Source organism: Salmo salar, chromosome 01, assembly GCF_965601325.2.
Source record: "Salmo salar chromosome 01, fSalSal1, whole genome shotgun sequence".
Taxonomy (NCBI): Eukaryota; Metazoa; Chordata; class Actinopteri; order Salmoniformes; family Salmonidae; genus Salmo; species Salmo salar.
In genome coordinates, this window is record NC_138291.1 from 55,402,585 (window position 1) to 55,419,961 (window position 17,377).

Here is a 17,377-nt window from a genome sequence, read left to right on the forward strand (position 1 = left end):
ACTTGATGAATGCATACAGACAGACAACGACTTGTAATGCCAGTAGCATTTGACACTATCTAAGAGACCTGGACTATTTATGAGTTGACAGAGATCTGTACTAGCTCTAAAAGACTCTAGTACATGACTTCTTTAAGGTCCTTTAGCTTATGGTATTCAAAATCCCTTTCCCATTTCTACCAATGGAAAGACATGCTGAATCCAGATGGATTCAACTTTATATGGGAAACCCTTTAAATAACAATGACTTTAGCGTGACTTAAAAAATTATTGGTCAAGAGAGGTGCAGATAATTCACATGAATTCCTAAAACCCAAGACTTGTTTTATCTGACCATGTCAAATTAGCTTACAGAATTAAGTGAGCAGCAAACTGTTGCTATGCTGAGTAGTCTCACATACTGGATTATTGCAAAACCCTTCCAGGAATGTGTATGACTGGCAGGCTTCTCTCCAGCCCTGGGATAGAAAAGCCATGTTCGTGACAGAGCTCTGTCACTGGAACGCTCCATTATGAATCTGCGTGACCTCGAATGACCCACACGTACACAGGCGCCCACATGCACAGACATAAACACACATACACATGCACACACACACACAAACACATGCACACAGTACCCAGTGTAGGTGAGGTTGGCATCTAGGAGCTCGCATCAAAACACTGCCACCACTGCTAATTTTGACAACCAATTTTAAATTAAATTAAACATATGACTTTGGTTTGTCAATATTTTATCATTTCAGCCAATGTCATTTAGTAAAGTGATCATGTGGTTTTCATTATCGGACGCCTATATTTTTTGAACACATTCAAAGATGGCTGAAAAGCAGGATGTGAACGTGTGCAAGCTGAACCACAAAAATAACACATTTTCAGTATAAATTGTGTATAAAATGGGAAACTACAAGGTTGTAACATGATGTTGACCTATAAAACACAATTGTATATTAATTTATTCAATTACTAAAATGTTGTGGTTGAAAAATATGCTCTACCAGGCGGTTGAGTTGCCAATTAAAGGAACACTATTAAGTCAATGCTAGGCTATTATGGACAATGGAAAAGTATTGTTATGGGATGTATTTTGTCTGTGCAAATACAAAAATCCTCATATCCATATTATTATTTACTGTCTGCCTGTTATCTTCAATATGTTTTACAATATTATTCAGTACATGTAATTTTACTGGTATTCTAAGCATATAAACTGTCAATGCATTTACATATTTGAATATTCATATTTCGACACACAAATGTATAATAATTGTATTCATATTTGCTATTAGTCTTCATTTAACTAGGCCTATCTTCCATTATAAGTAACTGAAGCAGACAAAATGTAAATTCTGGTATAATTATTTTTTTTATCTAATTGGGAAACTCATCAGCCTGGTTGAGATGTTTGCACTGCATTATTTATAACATTTTAAGTCATACAAATAAAAAGTATTCATTTATAGCCTATACTGAGGCTAAATTAACATATCTTTCTGACATTTTTTTACTTGGTGTGCCAGTTAAAGGGTTAAAACCCTTTCAAATTGTTTAAAAGATTAGGTTTATTTTTGTATTGACTGTGGCTAGTGTGGCATTGACCACATTGCATGCTTAAAAATGCATGCTAAAAAATCCAAACTCACCAGAGAAATGACAAACTAGTCTTGGACCCTATCTGAATCAGAGGGCTTGATCTACAGTGGCAGAGATGGTGCTGGCAACATTATTTGAATGGACATATATGGACATAGACACCATGGATCCACACAACACTTCCTAATGTACTAATTGGCCCACTCATTGGCCTTGAGTGAGCAGTCACAACCTATTACTTGTCTTTCTCTGTGTTTAGTGAGGATGGAATGCCTCAGGGAAAGACAACACTGTTGCAAGGAATTGGGGAGATTGGTCGCTTACTCGCTCTCTCTGGCTTTTGGGATCTCTCTCTCTCTCTCTCTCTCTCTCTCTCTCTCTCTGAGGTGATGCATACAAAAAATGTATTCCCCTGTAAAATAGCACAGACTGGAATATGTTCTGGGATATTCCTCCGATGCCATTGAAGAGTTTACCACATCAGCTTCATTAATAAGTGCATTGATAACATCGTCCCCACAGTAACAGTACATACATATCTCAACCAAAAGCAACGTCCGCACTAAACTAAAGGCTAGAGCTGCCGCTTTCAAAGAGTGGAACAATAATCCGAACGCTTAAGAAATCCCGCTATGCCCTCCGACGAACCATCAAACAGGCAAAGCGTCAACATAGAACTAAGATCGAATCCTACTACACCGGCTCTGACACTCGGCGGATGTGGCAGGGCTTGCAAACAATCACGGATTACTATAGGGAAACCCAGCCGAGAGCTGCCCAGTGATGCGAGCCTAACAGATGAGCTAAATGCCTTCTATGCTTGCTTCGAGGCAAGCAACACTGAACCATGCGTGAATGCACCAGCTGTTCTGGACGACTGTGTCATTGAATTGACAGCATTTTAGCTAAATGAAATCTTATTCAAATCTGTTCACATACACCCCCAGGGAGAATATGACACTTTCTTTTAAAAAATTCTGACAAGCGAGCACTTACAGTACATTATGGAAAGTATTCAGACCCCTTCACTTTTTCTACATTTTTTTACATTACAGCCTTATTCTAAAATGGATTCAATAATTTCTTTCCATCATCAATTTACAAAATGTGGAAAAAGTGAAGGGGTCCAAATTTGAAGGGGTCCAAATGCACTAACCCATCTATTTTTATACATTTTTGCAAATATATAAAAATGTAAAACTGAAATATCACATTTACATAAGTATTCAGACCCTTTACTCAGTAATTTGTTGAAGCACCTTTGGCAGTGATTACAGACTTGAGTCTTCTTGGGTACAACGCTACAAGCTTGGCACACCTATATTTGGGGAGTTTCTCCCATTCTTCTCTGCAGATCCTCTCAAAATCTGTCAGGTTGGATGGGGAGCATCGTTGTACAACTATTTTCAGAGATGTTCGATCGGGCTCAATTCCAGGCTCTGGCTGGGCCACTCAAGGACATTCAGAGACTTGTCCCAAAGCAACTCTGGCGTTGTCTTGGCTGTGTGCTTAGTGTTGTTGTCCTGTTGGAAGGTGAACCTTCGCTCTAGTCTGAGGTCCTGAGTGCTCTAGAGCAGGCTTTCCTGAGGCATCTCTCTGTACTTGGCTCCGTTCATTTTTCCCTCGATCCTGACTAGTCTCCCAGTCCCTGCTGCTGAACAAAATACCCACAGCATGATACTGCCACCACCATGCTTCACCGTAGTGATGGTATTGGCCAGGTGATGAGCGGTGCCTGGTTACCACCAGATGTCACGTGACGCTTGGCATTCAGGCCAAAGAGTTCAATCTTGGTTGCATCAGACCAGAGAATCTTGTTTCTCATGGTCTGAGAGTCCTTTAGGTGCCTTTTGGCAAACTCCAAGCTTCCCTCTGGCCTGATTGGTGGAGTGCTGCAGAGATGGTTGTTCTTCTGGAAGGTTCTCCCATCGCCACAGACGAACTCTAGAGCTCTGTCAGAGTGACCATCGGGCTCTTGGTCACCCTGAGCAAAGGCCCTTCTCCCCCGATTGTTCAGTTTGGCCAGGCAGCCAGCTCTACGAAGAGTCTTGGTGGTTCCAAACTTCTTCCATTGAAGAATGATGGAGGCCACTGTGTTCTTGGGGATCTTTAATGTTGGTGACATTTTTTGGTACCCTTCCCCAGATCTGTGCCTCGACATAATCCTGTCTCTGAGCTTTATGGTCAATTCCTTCGACCTCATGGCTTGGTTTTTGCTCTGACATGCACTGTCAACTGTGAGACCTTAAATAGACAGGTGTGTGCCTTTCTGAAAAATGTCCAATCAATTTCATTTACCACAGGTGGACTCAAATCAAAATTTAGAAACATCTCAAGGATGATCAATGGAAACAGGATGCACCTTTGCTCAATTTCGAGTCTCTTAGCAAAGGGTCTGAATACTTATTTAATTAAGGTATTACATTTTTATTAAATTCTTTTGCAAAAACATCTAAAAACCTTTGTTTTTAGATCGCTTTGTGATCATGGGGTATTGTGTGAAGATAGTTTAGTATTTTTCTTTAATCCATTTTAGAATAAGGCTGTAACTTGTGAAGGGGTCTGAATAGTTTCTCAAATGCACTGTAGATATGGTCAATTGCACTGATAAATGATGAGATAAACAAATAGCCTGCTCATCCTTCTGCAGCTTGCCTACCAAAGCATGCGTGGTCCCAACCAAGATCCCAAGCGAATGTTAAAGTTGGGTAGCTTGCTACAGTAGCTAGCTAATTCCAGACACAAATTAGAGAACATCTTACTGACCATTTTACTCGCTCTAGCAGAGCTGGTTAGGCTGTTTACATGTTATATAGAGGGTTCGTGACAAACTATAACTTTTTTGCCTACGTTTACTGACTTCGGTCATATTCAGCAAGTCTTGCACATTCATAAATTCATCAGTTATTCTGCGCTCCTAGCAGCTAGCTTGCTAACTATCTAGCGAATGTTAGGCTCTGTGTTTTTAGTTTTTTTACATTACTAGATACGCTAGCATATTAGCCACGTTATGACTGACTTGTGATCGTTGCCCTTGCTAGTTTGATTGTATTGACATTCCCAGCCTTATTCTTCCATTTCTGTCCAAAATATTGAATCATTGAAAACTGAAACAGTGTATCCTGAATGAAGGCAGCAAACAATGAACCAGGTCAGCTGCGATTTACAACCTGATAGCAATATTTTTTGGACTACCAAGAAATGTATTGGTGAACCTGTTTTTAAAACCTCTTATAAAATTGGTTTTGTAACATAAACTAGGAATTTGATATTTTTGACTGATATTATGATTGTCTGTTTTGTATCTGCAAAGTAGATCAAATGCTGTCAATTCCACTTTAAACAGGTTAACATTCACAAGGCTGTAGGGCAAGATGGATTACCAGGACGCATACTCTGAGCATGCGCTGACCAGCTGGCAAGTGTCTTCACATACATTTTCAATCTCTCCCTGACCGTGTCTGTAATACCGACATGTTTCAAGCAGACCCCCATTGTCCCTGTGCCCAAGAACGCCAAGGTAACTTGTCTAAATGACTACCGCCCCATTGCACTCACATCTGCAGCCATGAAATGCTTTGAAAGGCTGCTCATTAATCACATCAACACCATCATTCAAGAAACCATGGATCCACTCCAATTTGCATACGGTCCAAACAGATCCACAGATGACTCAATCTCTATTGCACTCCACACTGCCCTTTCTGACTTGGACAAAAGGAACACATACACCACCGTTCAAAAGTTTGGGGTTACATAGAAATGTCCTTCTAGAAAGAAAAGCACATTTTCTGTCCATTAAAATAACATCAAATTGATCAGAAATACAGTGTAGACATTGTTAATGTTGTAAATGACTATTGTTTCTCAAACTAGACACCCTTATGTACTTGTCATCTTGCTCAGTTGTGCACCGGGGCCTCCCACTCCTCTTTCTATTCTGGTTAGAGACAGTTTGCACTGCCCTGTGAAGTAGTTCACAGCGTTTTACGAGATCTTCAGTTTCTTGGCAATTTCTCACATGGAATAGCATTCATTTCTCAGAACAAGAATAGACTGACAGGAGTGATGGTTATAGGAGTGATGGTTGCTGATAATGGGCTTCTGTACGCCTATGTAGATATTCCATTTTAAAAAAATGCAGTTTCCAGCTATAATAGTCATTTACAACATTAACAGTGTCTATACTCTATTTTGGATCAATTTGATGGTATTTTAATGGACCAAAAATGTGTATTTTCTTTCAAAAAGAAGGACATTTCTAAGTGACCCCGACCTTTTGAACAGTAGTGTACGTGAGAATGGTGTTCAAAGACTACAGGTCAGCGTTCAACACCATAGTGCCCTCCAAGCTAATCACTAAGCTAAGGTACCTGGGACTGAACACCTCCCTCAAAAACTGGATCCTGGACTTCCTGGCGGGCCACCCCTAGGTGGTGAGGGTAGGCAACAACACATCTGCCACGTTGACCCTCAACACGGGGGCCCCTCTTGTACTCCCTGTTCACCCACAACTGCGTGGCCGCGCATGACTCCAACACCATCCTCAAGTTTGCCGATGACACAACGGTGGAGGGCCTGATCACCAATGACGATGAGACAGCCTATAGGGAGGGGGTCAGAAACCTGGCAGTGTGGTGCCAGGACAACAACTTCTCCCTCAACGTGGGAAAGACAAAGGAGCTTATCGTGGACTACAGGAAATGGAGGGCCGAACATGCCCCCATTCACATCGACATGGCTGTAGTGGAACGGGTCGAGAGCTTCAAGTTCCTCGATGTCCACATCGCTAAAGACCTATCATGGTCCAAACATATCAACACAGTCGTGAAGAGGGCATGACATTGCCTCTTCCCCCTCAGGAGGCTAAAAAGATTTGGCATGGGCCCTCAGATCCTCAAAATGTTGTACAGCTGCACAATTGAGATCATCTTGACTGGTTGCATTACCGCTTGACATGGCAACTACTTGGCATCTGACCGCAAGGCGCTACTGATGCACACACACTAGACTCTACTCACACATACTTACACTGACACTCCAACACATACTGTACACACACACACTTGCAGTGGTGTAAAGTACTGAAGTAAACATATTTTAAAGTACTACTTAAGTCATTTTTCGGGGTATCTGTACTTTACTATTTATATGTTGGACAACTTTTCATTTTACTTCACCACATTCCTAAAGAAAATTATTTTTAATGCTTATCAGGACAGGAAAATGGTCCAATTCACATATTAAGAGAACATCCCTGGTCATCTCTACTGCCTCTGACCTGGTGGGCTCACTAAACACAAATGCTTTGTTTGTAAATTGTGTATGAATTGTCACAGGCCGGCTCATAGCCTGTGGCAAAAATGAGAGGACATCAACAACCGGTATAGGCCAATTCAAAAAGTTATTTATTATAAAACAAAACTATTCATTCTAAACAAAGAAAAAAGGAATGAGGTGTGGAAATGTCATAATGTAAGGTGTATGTAAGGTGCATGGATGTGTGAATATGTGTGTGTGAACATGACTGAGTGGAAACTAAATAAACCAACAAAGGAACAAACGAAACAGGATCATACCTGGAGGAGCAGGGAGAGGGAGAGGGAGAGGGAGAGGGAGAGGGAGAGGGAGAGGGAGAGGGAGAGGGAGAGGGAGAGGGAGAGGGAGAGGGAGAGGGAGAGGGAGAGGGAGAGGGAGCAAGCCAAGCAAGAAGCCCCGACGAGGTTAGTGGAGCAGTTTGTTAAATACCCTGAGCCCAGGTGGCTCCAATCACACCAGCTCCAATCACTAACGACCCTCCTCTGCCTGCAGGAGGAACCGCCCCTGCACTGCAGAGGAGGAGCCGTGACAGAATGTTGTAGTGTGCCCCTGGCTATCCGTAAATAAAAAACAAATAATAAATGGTGCTGTGTGGTTTGCTTAATATAAGGAATTTGAAATGTATGCTTTTACTTTTACTTTTGATACTTCAGTATATTTAAAACCAAATGCTTTAGACTTTAACTTGAGTAATTTTCTGTCAAGGTATCTTTTCTTTTACTCAAGTATGACAATTGGATACTTTTTCCAACACTGCACACTCACTCACACACACACACACACACACACACACACACACACACACACACACACACACACACACACACACACACACACACACACACACACACCACATATGCTGTTGCTACTGTCTATTATCTATCCTTTACCCCTACCTACTGTATATGTTCATATCTACCTCAATGTCCTCTTACCCCTGTACATCGACTCAGTACTGGTACCCCACGTATATCGTCAAGCTATCATTTCTCATTGTGTATTTATTCCTCATGTTAAATATTTTTTCTAGTATTCTTTTTATTTATTTTTTATGATAATTTCTGCATTGTTGGGAATGGACTGAAAGTAAGCATTTCACTGTTAGTCTACACCTGTTGTTTACAGATAATTACATTTTTATTTGAAATACCAAATCACACCTGAGGCCAGTGAAGTGGTTCTCAACGACTAGTGCCACAGTGGGACATATAGCCTTGTGGCTGGTGTAGCTAATGGTGGTTTGATGTTAGATGTGTGGGTGTAGAGAAGGGGTGGGGGTTACGTGGATGGTGATGCGGTGCAGTGGGGAATCTGCCTTTTCAGATCTTGTTTCTGTGCTTCCTGGTGTCCCATCCCTCCCATCCCCTTTCCTCCCACCTCTGCTGTTCACACAGAGATGAGGCCTGCGTCAGCTGAGGCAGCGCTCACGCATTTCACAACAGATTAATTCAGCCCACCACAGCCCCTGCAGAGAACTGAGTAACGCTCTCCACGGCCCCTCTCCCTCTTCCCATCCCTCCTGTTCCATAGCAGCACACACTCATAAAAAATGCTGTCTCCATCTTTTCAAGGCAATCCCACTCGCCCCTTCTTCCGTCTCCTCTGGTAGGAACAATCCCTGTGGCACATGGCACAACATCCCGATCCCACTCTGCAGCAAGAGGAGAATGGGATACATGTACTGTAGCTTGTACACATGGGGTGGGAGTGGGAATTAGAGTTCCTATTCAAGACCATGTTCAAATCACCCGAGCGAAATAGGATTTGATGAGACGGGAGCTTAGTTTCACCACAGATAATTATTCATTTCGGTAACACTTGCCCACTTACTGTCACTGCAGTAAGCACAGTAAGCTTAATTTTTAAGAGTCTAATTAAAATAATACAAAAATCCCCATCAAAATCCATCAGTTTAAACTAGAGATATCTGTTTTTTTGCTTGGGCTGTGTCTCAGTCCACCACATCCGCCTATGTCGGCCTTCATCTGTGCTGAAAAGTGGCAGAGGTACAGTGCTGTTTGTCAGACCAGGTGACATCCTGAAAATGTTTCTCCTCATGAAAACATCTGTAGCGTCCGAACGGTTTGGCCTACTTACTAATATGACCACTCTACGGATCCCCGCAAGTGTCATGGGACTCATCTGAAGGTTACCCATACAAATGAATGGAAGTATGGAGGTAGTTTTGTGCCAACAAAAAAAGGGGTTATCTCAGATATAGGACAGACATTTCAAAGCCTTATTCCTTATGATTTATTTTTGGACTGTCTTTTCTGCCCAAAGGCTTAGACTTTCTAGACGTTAAACATCACGCCCACGAGATCTATTGGGTATACACTGTTAAAATGTGCTTTGAAACACCAAAACCAGTGGCAACTGAGCTGCCACCAACCCGAAAGAAACAAAACCTTAACTTTGCTGGAGTATTGAAACACATCATCCCGAAATGTTTTGAACATGGTGGTGTAATACCACTTAATCAAGTGTTTTGAAACACCTTGCCAAGGACTGGGAGCACTACTGGAAAAGGTTAGAAACAATATTTTGGTGTTTCAAACCCTGTCTAGTGCAGAACATTGATTTATGTACTTGAGTTTAACCCATTTTGGCAGGCATTTTTGAACACAGTGCTCAATCCACTTTACAGCAACCATTGCAGGAAAATGTATTTTCCTCTACCATTAAAAGTTAGACCTTTGGGAATTGGTTGTTCTTATCATTGAACGTAATTTTGCCTGACGGTTTTGATATCAGTTCATCATGATCCATTACACCTCATGGCAAGCTGCAACCTGTTGAACATCAATGTTAAGTGGATGGCCATATAAAACATATATTCATGAGAGGGCCATTAACAGTACCTAATAATACCTTATACTGTTAGAAAGCTCAGATATTCAGCTTTTTTGTAGTTATAATTTTCCTATGATTTGTATGTACTTTTTGCACTAGTATCCACTGCAATAGTAAATCGTATGATTTCGTAGATTTCATTTTCAAATGTAATATGCTATGAACAACCTATTTATGAAAAAATGGGGGAATAGGGCTTGACTTTTTGGGGGGATAATCTATATATACACCCACAATCAACTTAAATATCTATTTTTTTAAATATTAAAACATACAATCTAATAGTAGCAATACATGGATTTAACATCGATAGAAGAGACAGAAATAAATATGGGGAAGGTGTCGCTGTAAATGTTCAGAGACATATCCCTGTGAAACTCAGAGAGGATCTCATGCCAAAAGTTGTTGAAGTGTTGTAGCTACAGGTTCACCTGCCACATCTAAAAGCCTATTATTTTGGTCTGCTGCTACAGTGGTTCCTCAATGAAAAGTTTAGAGCTTATGCCGCGACCATTTGTGGTAGATGGTGGCAGATTGTGGTAAATGTGTCATTCTGTCAATCAAGTTGTAGAAACATCTCACAGATGATCAATGGAAACAGGAGGCACCTGAGCTCAATTTCAAGTCTCAAAGCAAAGGGTCTGAATAGTTATGTAAATAAGTTATATCTGTTTTTATTTTTTATAAATTTGCAATAATATCTAAAAGCCTGTTTTTGTACTGTCATTTTGGGGTATTGTGTGTAGATTGCTGAGGATTTTTTATTTTATTTCAACAATTTTATAATAAGGCTGTAACGTAACTAAATGTGGAAAAAGTTCTGAATACTTTCCAAAGGCATTGCATATGTATTGAAGTAGTAAAAAGTATTGTCATGTTTCATGTTTTGTTTGGGCTCCAGGAAAGACAGCTGCTGCTTTCACAACAGCTAATGGGGATCCTAATAAAATAAGAGTATCCAGCAAAATAGAACAAAATAGCCAGCCAGGGCCGATTGAGCTCTGTTATGGTGGCCTCTGGTACATTCTAATGCCTTGATTCCATCTTAAATACAAAGCGAAAGCACTGAATAATATATCGAGTTTACTTCCCAGATTGGAAAAATGTGTTGTGGAATTGTGTAGAAAGACGTGACTTTACAATTTAAGTCACTGAAAATGTATGAATTCAATGCATTGTTAGTTGTTATGGATATTGTCTATGTCTAGGCCCACAGTGGTTCCTCAATTAAACGTTTTGAGATTACTTAGAGGTCATTTGTGGTTTAGTACGTTACCCTGCGTCACTGTTTCATTGCTCCAGGCCACCGTAAGGGGGAGTTAGAGCACTGATTATGCTTTTGGGTCGCAAGGCCTAATGTGTCTCTACCTGACAATGAATGGGCGATATAAACCAAAAAGAAACTGATAATTGTGCGCGACTTCAAAATTGAACTTCAAGGAACTGAATGATGAGGATGAAGAATGTGATTGAATTTAGAACAATAGTGTAAGAATTGCTATTCCTCTGTCCTGCACGCACACCCGAAAAAAGACACTTGTTTTTTGTGTCTACTTGGTCAGAAGAAGCTGTAACTAGACTGTAGCATATTACTTACTAAAACTGTTGTTACACTAAGGTTTTTATTCTAAGAGAAACTAAAATGTTAAATTATATTCCATGATATTCTTAAGATATATGTGTTGACTGAATATAAGCAAGTGATGTCTGCTAAATAATCATTTTAATGCCTGGATTCCATTAGGAGCGTAATTATCATCTTTGGACTAGAATGAGGCTCTCCACTACCTATTGTTCCTGCAGTGATGATTCACCATCTTCACCAAATGTTTTCATAATTTATCTGCAGATAATCGGCAAAAAGCCTAGGTAGCCTATGCAAATTAGGGAGCCAAATGAACAGCTCTCTCACCGATGCGATTCGGTAGGCTACACTGACTGACGAGACAAGAGTCATTCACTTTTAGCATCACTGTCTGGCAAGCCCCGACATCCAGCAACCAAGGAAATCTTTTGGTTTACTTGTCCCGATACGATACCATGGACATATAACCACGTTACATGATTTATGAATGGAAAAGGGATATAGGAGATCGATTTTATTATGTCAGCTAGTAAACTAGTCAACACTTGCTGTTCAGTTGTCAATCAACGCACAGTAAATAGCCTATTATGAACCATGACTCCGCATGGCTGGCTATGTGAAACACAAGAAAGAAAATAAATTAATGTGTCAGAAAACAATTATGCTAAGTCAGGGATTTCGACACATTGTTACTACTTACATTACATGGGATGTGCAAATTCATGCGCATCATGCTCTCTACCGCTCCTCCATGTAAAGAAATTTGACTGCAACCAGACATCTGTATGTAATGAAGGGGTGCTTATGTCTCCGGCCTAACAATGAGAGTCATTGTTCCAAAGCAGGGAAGGCAGGCGATAAGCTTAAATCCAAAATTAGCCTATAGAAACAAATTGACATATTTTGGCGAGAGTGAAACCTCTCGCTGGCCTCTTCCTCTCTGCTGCATTTCCCTGTCATTGCTCACTTTGTGACTGACAGGTGCCTATCCTATCAATAGATCGCTAGAAGATGCATATCGTTCATTCTAGTGGGAGAGAGCTCGACGGAGGAGCAAATTGAAACTATTAAATGAAAAGTAATCTAGATAATATGAAGTGGAAAATGTAGCCCTCTGTAAACAGCTGATTAGCCGACAGCCGGCGCTAAAGGAAAACACTGAGACATGCAACCAGAATTCTCTTCACAATCCCTAAAGCCAAATACGAATTCAAGGCAACGCACAGTTATATACTGTATAGAGCATGGAACTCCCTGCCATCTTAAATCACTCATGCAAGCAGCTAAATTTGCTTAAAAAAATACATAAATAATACAACAGCACATTACACAATGCCTCTGACCTAAATACACTACATCACCAAACGTATGTGGACACCTGCTCATCGAATATCTCATTCCAAAATCATGGGCATTAATATGGAGTTGGTCCCCCCTTTGATGCTATAACAGCCTCCACTCTTCTGGGAAGGCTTTCCACTAAATGTTGGAACATTGCGGCGGGGACTTTCCACAAGAGCATTAGTGAGGTTGGGCACTGATGTTGGGCGATTAGGCCTGGCTTGCAGTCGACGTTCCAATTTATCCCAAAGGTGTTCGATGGAGTTGAAGTCAGGGCTTGCAGGCCAGTCAAATTCTTGGACCTCGCCTTGTGCACCAGGGGGCATTGTCATGATGAAGCAGGAAAGGACCTTCCCCAAACTGTTGCCACGAAGTTGGAAGCACAGAATTGTCTAGAATGTCATTGTATTCTCTAGCATTAAGATTTCCCTTCACTGGAACTAAGGAGCCAAGCCTGAACCATGAAAAACAACCCCAGACCATTATTCCTCCTCCACCAAACTTTACAGTTGCCACTATGCATCCACCAAACCCAGATTCGTCCGTCAGACTGACAGATGGTGAAGCGTAATTCATCACTCGAGAGAAAGTGTTTCCAATCCTCCAGAGTCCAATGGCGACAAGCTTTACACCACTCTAGCCGACGCTTGGCATTGTGCATGGTGATCTCAAGCTTGTGTGCGGCTGCTCGGCCATGGAAACCCATTTCATGAAGCTCCTGACGAACAGTTCTAGTGCTGACGTTGCTTCCGAGGCAGTTTGGAACTCGGTAGTGAGTTTTGTAACCGAGGACAGACGATTTTTACGTAGTACCTGCTTCAGCACTCTAGGTTAGCTTGTGCGGCCTACCACTTAGCGGCTGGGCTGTTGTTACTCCTAGATGTTTCCACTTCACAATAACAGCACTTACAGTTTACCGGGGCAGCTCTAGAAGGGCAGAAATCTGATGAACTGACTTGTTGGAAAGGTGGCATCCTATGGCGGTGCCACGTTGAGTCACTGAGCTCTTCAGTAAGGCCATTCTACTGTCAATGGTTGTCTATGGAGATTGCATGGCTGTGTGCTCAATTTTATACATCTGTTAGCAATGGGCTGACAGGTGTAAAGTATATATACAGTATATAGTGTATTTAGTTCTGTAGTTGAGTAGAGTATGTAGCAGTGGAGGCTGCTGAGGGGAGGACGTCTCATAATAATGTCTGAAACGGAGCGAATGGAATGGCATCAACCATGTGTTTGATGTATTTGATACCATTTCACTAATTCCACTCCAGCCATTACCAGGAGCCTGTCCTCTCCAATTAAGATGCCACCATCCTCCTGTGGTATGTAGTGATATGTGTGCATGTGTGTGACTGGTGGACGTTGCTGGGTGTGAATGTTGTGTAGGGGAATGAAGATGGAAATGCAAGAGAAGTTGTTAAGGTGGAAACCATTAAGTTGAAACTTTAGAGGGAGGAAACTCCACATAATTCAAGGTTGCAGCATTCATGTCAGTTAACTGATCATGGTGGCTGAGGTGAAAGCCTCAAAGCCTAGCACAATAACTCAGATAACCCTTCATGGGTGGTAGACTGCAACCCATTAACTATAACTCAGCTAACCCTTCGTGGGTCTTAGATTGTAACACATGACACTATATCTCATCTAACCTGTTAAGGGTGATAGACTGTAACAAGGCTCAAGATTCAAGGCCTGTTTTTTGAATGCGTATTCATGAATGTTGCATTTTACCTAATGAAACGCTTAGCAGGTGGTAACTGTAACAAAAAGCCTACAAGTTTAAGAGATGACAAGTTTACCCAGGAAACCCATTGCAGGTGGTAACTCTAAAAAGTCTATACTTTACCCCAGGATACCGATTACAGGCGGTAACTATAGAAACAAGGTAGATTTATTACAGTCAGGGGAATTTAGCGAAACAAGGTTGCTATATTCACGTCAGGGGAATTTAGCAAAGTGCCAGCCTATTTGCAATGCACCTCCTTGTTATGGCATTTCACTTTTTGTTTTTGTGTGTTGTACTTGCATTCAGTAGTGTAACAATATTTGAAGATAAATACACAACGCAGAGGACTTAAGGTCAAGAGGGAATTAATGATCAATGGAAATAGTTGTTTTTCTGTAGTGGGGAACTGAAGAGTAATGGGTCAGGGACACAGGAGGAATTTCAGTCCAGGACTCATGTGGCAAATTCTCATTGGTCCGAATTGTCTATGCACTGAGCCTGAAACTGAATACTTGGAATTTGGCCATTGGCCCAGTTTTATTGCAAGGAATTGTAATTGGTCAACCACAGGCTAGGGTTGGGTTATAAACTACATCCTGTCTCCTTGTTCAGAGGAGAAAACATTGAGGACAGGGAAGAATGAACATCTGCCATCTACTTCCCAGCATAACAACTATGACTTCTTCACTTTGAATAAATATACTTTTCTCCCCCTGATTTGCTTTGGGGTCTGTGTTATTGGAAAATAACATTAACTGCTAACACTTTGTACAGTGAACCGGCTGAATTGGTCTTGACCAACAACACGAAAAAACTCAACCCACTTCAGGGGAGTCAGCTCTTAATCTCCTGACTGCTAACATATTGCTGCGTGAGTCTAAACCTATATCATCTAAAATAACAAATCAGGTTAAAATAAGTGCATTCAATGAGTGATAGGTATATGTAATGTATAACGTGTGAGTCCTTTTGTTGAAGGTTAGTCCTTTGTTCTGTTAAAGGTTTTACCCCTTTGTAAAAGCCCTATCAGTTAAAATAAGCCATAGTTGATTAAGGGTGTGAAACCTTCTTGTTGCATAGAGGTGAGTTGCTAGTTGAGGAGCAATTTAGGGTAATGTAAGCCTTGTACAAGCTTTTGAAGTGAACACAAGTTTTTATGGGTAACCAGGCCCTACAGAAACAATATGTATTCTATAAGATAAGAAGTTAGAGTCCTCAATGGGTTTTAAATATATATATATATATCTTAAATAAATATATAAACATATAGATATATATAATACATATTTTGAAGTTAATGTAATGTCATTTTTAAGTGAGAACCACTCTGGAAAAGGATGGGACTGCTGCAGGTCTTCATATCACTATCTAGTGATATGAAGAACCATTCCAAAGTAGAGAAGTGTATGCAAGAGATAATAAAGAAATATTCTGTCATAGTTGACAAAGATAGAATATGGAATCAGTCTGATATACAAAAAGCTTGGGGAAAAATACAGAGGATGTCTAAGTCATTAACAAAGACACGATGGTCTTTAACTGTATTAGCCGATGTATGAAAACGAGATGAGAAATTCTTTCTTGATAATCATGAAAGGACACTGCAGAGAGATACAGAGTGTTTGAGGGTTCTTGGTGAACAGATAAAACCTTAAAAGGCGAAATTCAACAATTACAGGAGGCAAGGGCGGCACACTTGGCCCCCACCTGTGGGCCCTTTGTTCCCTCAACCTACCCTCAGGCTGAGTTGTGCAAGGCAGATTGGGTTTCACGCATCTGGTCAGCACTGCCTGGCTTTGAGTCAACAGATACTGACAGCAGTGACGAACAATGTCTTAGACCAACAAGAACACAGGCTGTTAAAGGGAGTAAAGACAAATCCCTGGTGACAGTAATCACACATAAATCAGCATCTCCAAAACAGTTGGATGAATCGTCAAAGACTTTGAAGCATCCACGAAACATGGGTATGAAGACGTGTGATCATTTAAAGCGATATAAGAAACTCTACAATCTACATCCATATGATGGGTTACAGTTGTTAGCCTTTGTTTTGAACATCAGTGAACATGGTGTACTTGAAGAAAAGGTTTATAGAACTGTTGGTGGTGAAGAGAAAGATGTGGCTGATGGATGGAGAGCCATACAGGTTTTCCTTAAGGGTCTGACCAAGGCAACCACAAATTGGGGAGAGATAACAAAAAGTGTCCAAAAACTGAAAGAGTCGTTTGTTGAATTTGAAGAAAGGTTTAGAGCAGAGGTGGTTAGGTACAGTGGGTTTTAAAAAATAAAATAATATTTCACCTTTATTTAACCAGGTAGGCTAGTTGAGAACAAGTTCTCATTTGCAACTGCGACCTGGCCAAGATAAAGCAAAGCAGTTCGACACATACAACAACACAGAGTTACACATGGAATAAACAAACATACAATCAATAATACAGTAGGAAAATCTATATACAGCATGTGCAAATGAGGTAGGATAAGAGAGGTAAGGCAATAAATAGGCCATGGTGGCAAAGTAATTACAATATAGCAACTAAACACTGGAATGGTAGGATGTGCAGAGGATGAATGTGCAAATTGAGATACTGGGGTGCAAAGGAGCAAGATAAATAAATAATAAATAGAGTATGGGGATGAGGTAGATTGGATGGGCTCTTTACAGATGAGCTATGTATAGGTGCAGTGATCTGTGAGCTGCTCTGACAGCTGGTGCTTAAAGCTAGTGAGGGAGGTAAGAGTCTCCAGCTTCAGAGATTTTTCCAGTTCGTTCCAGTCATTGGCAGCAGAGAACTGGAAGGGGAGGCGGCCAAAGGAAGAATTAGCTTTGGGAATGACCAGTGAGACATACCTACTGGAGAGCGTGCTACCGGTGGGTGCTGCTATGGAGACCAGTGAGCTGAGATAAGGCAGGGCTTTACCTAGTAGAGACTTGTAGATGACCTGGAGCCAGT

General features: G+C 41.0%; 1 protein-coding gene across 1 annotated transcript in view; it reads right to left on the reverse strand.

The window, feature by feature from the left end:
* The window catches only part of LOC106604947 (gamma-aminobutyric acid receptor subunit pi-like), a 98,287-nt gene that overhangs the window by 24,875 nt on the left and 56,035 nt on the right, over positions 1-17,377 (reverse strand). The gene's annotated exons all lie outside the window — the stretch shown is intronic.